Below are 4,023 nucleotides of genomic sequence, written 5' to 3' on the forward strand. Positions count from 1 at the left end.
TGCTCTTCTCTTCCTCTTTACCTTTGCCCTATTGACCTATGAGATCTAGCCTGAGCAGATGTGATATTGCGTCTCCAGTGTTGTGTTGTCTTGAATGGCATTCCACAGACAGGGAAAATTACCCCTGTCTGGTCCTCTATCTTATCTGCACTGGGATCCAGGGGCCTTGAAACGTGAGTCTCCTGAGTGATTGTCTTTTAGGGTGAGAGAAGATATGTCTATTTGTACATTTAAAAACATTTCTAAATCAATGCATGTATTCAGGGCCTAGTTGACTGTTAGGAGTCAATGATCCAAGGAGACGTGAAATTTATGCAAATAAACTTTTATATAAGTTTGAGTTTGTATGTCATATGTATTTGTAAGATGTAAGATGTATGACAGAGCACCTTTCAGAGTAGATGAGCCATCAACCGTTCAACAACACACTACAATGAAACATTTATGGATTTTTGGTTGATATACCAACATGGTGTGAGTCAGCAAGTGTGGTGCTATTCATAGTCTGCAACCCAGGCCCTAACACTTCTCTCTTCCGGCACCCTGCTCCTAGAGGGCCGGAGAGGAGAAGGTGTGAGCTCCCTCTGCCAGGTACCACTGTGCTGGCCACACACACACACACACACACACACACACACACACACACACACACACACACACACACACACACACACACACACACACACGCACACACACACACACACACACACACAAACCAGGTTCCACTGTGCTGGCTCAGCCCTCAGCCTGGCTCCAGTTGTAGCAATGGTAGGGCCCATCGGCCATCTGTCCCTGACCAGCAGAGAGAGAGAGAGGCAGCCACTGTCCCCGGAGCAGAGAGCACACACACACACACACACACACACACACACACACACACACACACACACACACACACACACACACACACACACACACACACACACACACACACACACACACACACACACACACACACACACACGCTGTCCCCAAAGCAGGGGGTGAGGGGGCGTGAGCTGGGATGAGGTCGAATGGGAGGGTAGGGGGAGTCATAGAGTCAGGCAGTCAGCATTGTGTTTCTACCTCACCTAGCAACGGCCTCCTATTTCCTGTGTTTTTGGGCGGCAGGCATCATGGTCCCCTTGGATGGTGTGGGGGTGGTGGCCCCTCTCCCTCACACTCTTTCTGTCTCTAGCTGTCCTATTTATGGTAATGAGCCATCTGCCCTCTCTGAACACAGCGGCCCAAACAAGGGAGGGGGCTGGGGGAGCGGGCTGTAGGGGGGCTAGGGAGTGTGGAGTAGGGGGGCTGGGGAGCGGGGAGTAGGAGTGCTGGGGGGACAGGCTCTGACAGCCTACTGGCGGGACACAGAGACAAAGACTCCTCCTCTGCTTGTTGTGTCTGTCCCTATAGATCAGGACTGTCCAACCATTCAGGAGCCTGTAAGTAAGCATTTCGCTGGACGATGTATGTATCGCATACATGCGACTAATAAAACTTGAAACTTTTTCTTGGTGAGCTACTGTCCTGTAGGTTTTCACTTCAACCCTAATCTAGCGCACCTGATTCTAACAAATAGCTGGTTAATAAACTGAATCAGGTTAGTTACAACTGTGAGAAATCCTACAGCAGGGTAGCTCTCCAGGAACTGTCCAGGGTTGAAGAGCTCTGCTATAGATACAGTACCTTCAGACCTTCAGACCTCATTCAGTATTTCTCTGGAAGAGACAGAGGATGAGAGTGAGAATGAAAGACAAGCTAAGGATCTTAACACCATGAGACAAACATCATGGCTTCACTCTCACTTTGCACATTGGGAAAAATGTTGCTGAGCGTTGTCAGCGGTAACCAAACCCCAAACAGGTCTTGTTGTGATCGCTAAAGGTGACATCAGTGCCAGATAGTGATGTAGCCTATTACCAGGTGTGACTAAATACAGGCTCAGTTCTGTGTAGACAATGGCTGGTGAACTGCAATGACAACTGTTGGTGAATTTGTGCTTGCATGCGTCTGTGCATGCACGCGTGAGTGTGTGTTGTTTGGTTGTGTGTGTGTTTTCACATGACTTCTTAGTACTGACTGCTGACAGCTGCTTTATTGAGGAAATTACTATTATAGCCACTTACTATGACTGTGATATGTGGTTGTCTCACCTAGTTATCTTAAGATGAATGCACTGACTGTAAGTCTCTCTGGATAAGAGCGTGTGCTAAATGACTCAAATGTGTGTGTGTGTGATTAAAGGGTAGCTGTGTTCACCTGCCACCTGCAGATTTCTGTTTATAAGTCGTTTTTTACAAAGAACTGTTGTAAAATCAGCTGCTACAGGTGCTGATAGACGGACAGCTAACTAAACACACATGCTGATGCAATTATCTCTCTCTCTCTCTCTCTCTCTCTCTCTCTCTCTGTCTCTCTCTCTCTCTCTCTCTCTCTCTTTGACGTAGTACTGACAACTGGTATACCTGTAAGGCAAGATGGCGCCGACAGACATGGCAACTCTACTTCCAGCTCCTAAGCAACATAACATGTGTAAATAGCAGGTAATACCTTGGTTCTAGTGACACTTAAGCAGGACCTCATTTTCTTTTGAGGACAAAGCTAAAAGGCAAGTTAACTAGTTGATGGTTTTCTTGTAGTTGCTGGTGTCTATGTTGTGATCGCTAAACGTTACATCAGTGTCTGATAGTGATGAAGCCTATTACTAGGTGTGACTAAATACAGGCTCAGTGTTGTTTATACAATGACTGGTGAACTGTAATAACCCCATTTAGTAATCAATGCCTGTTATGTGAATACTCTTCATAGGGACTGTCTCTGTGACACAGGCGTGTGGTGGGCACAGAGCAGCCAATACAGAGCCATCGCTGGCTGCTCAATAGACCTCTGTTGCCACTGGATACTAGGTTGGTTACCAAGCCAACACATATGCCTCTCTCACCACACCAACATCTGAATGTAAAACACTCACACACATGCATGCACATACGCTGGAACGCACACACACACACACACACACACACACACACACACACACACACACACACACACACACACACACACACACACACACAGTGTTTTATATTTTGATAGACATCACAAGTTTGTTGACACTAAAACAGTACAAAGTCAACCTGATGGGGGATAAAAGCAGTTACTCACTTACAGCTTTACAGGATAAAGTATGGTGCTGTTTCCATGCAAACGAGACAGAGAGGGAGAGAGAGAAACTGGCACAACTGGTGAAATTAGACATTAAAGACAAGTTTAGGGATGGTCCATGAGCATTATCATGTTAATGCACATCACATACGCTCGCTCACATGTACGCACACGTCATATACATAATTATAGTGCATTTGCATGGGGGGCGGGGGGTTAACGAACTTCAACTGAAACTGAAAGTGTATGTGTGAGTGTGGCTTTATGTGCTTGGAGTGAAGTGTCTGTTTTGTGTTTAGTGTGCATCAACAGGACAGGCCACATGACATGGTTGTCATGGTAGCAGCCTGGGGTTATGAGTCATGACTGTGTTGGTGGACAGGCAGGAGGAAGAACAAGGACAGTTATAACAAGATATTACGGTGTACTTGTTAACTTTCTACTCTTAGTTTTACCGTATATTTGGAGATAGGAGGGTGGGAAAAGGGTAGGCTACAAGGAGGTTCACTGTCAAATTAAGTTATGAAGATTTCAAGAAATATACCAAGGAATTGTGATATAGTGTGTCAAAAGAGTTTGCCAAAATTGAATGAGTTTAAAATGATATTGAGGTTGAGTTTCTGTTCTTCTTTTGTCAGCTGGGAAAATATAAGTACTTGAACTTTTTGCCACATCCTGCCATCATGAGTACACACACACACACACACACAAACACACACACACACACACACACACACACACACACGCACGCACACACACGCACACACACACACACACACACACACGCACACACACTCACACGCACACACGCACACACACACTCTCACACGTACACACACACACACACACACACACACACACATACACCAGCCCAGCCCA

This window comes from Oncorhynchus mykiss, chromosome 20 (genome assembly GCF_013265735.2).
Source record: "Oncorhynchus mykiss isolate Arlee chromosome 20, USDA_OmykA_1.1, whole genome shotgun sequence".
Lineage (NCBI taxonomy): Eukaryota > Metazoa > Chordata > Actinopteri > Salmoniformes > Salmonidae > Oncorhynchus > Oncorhynchus mykiss.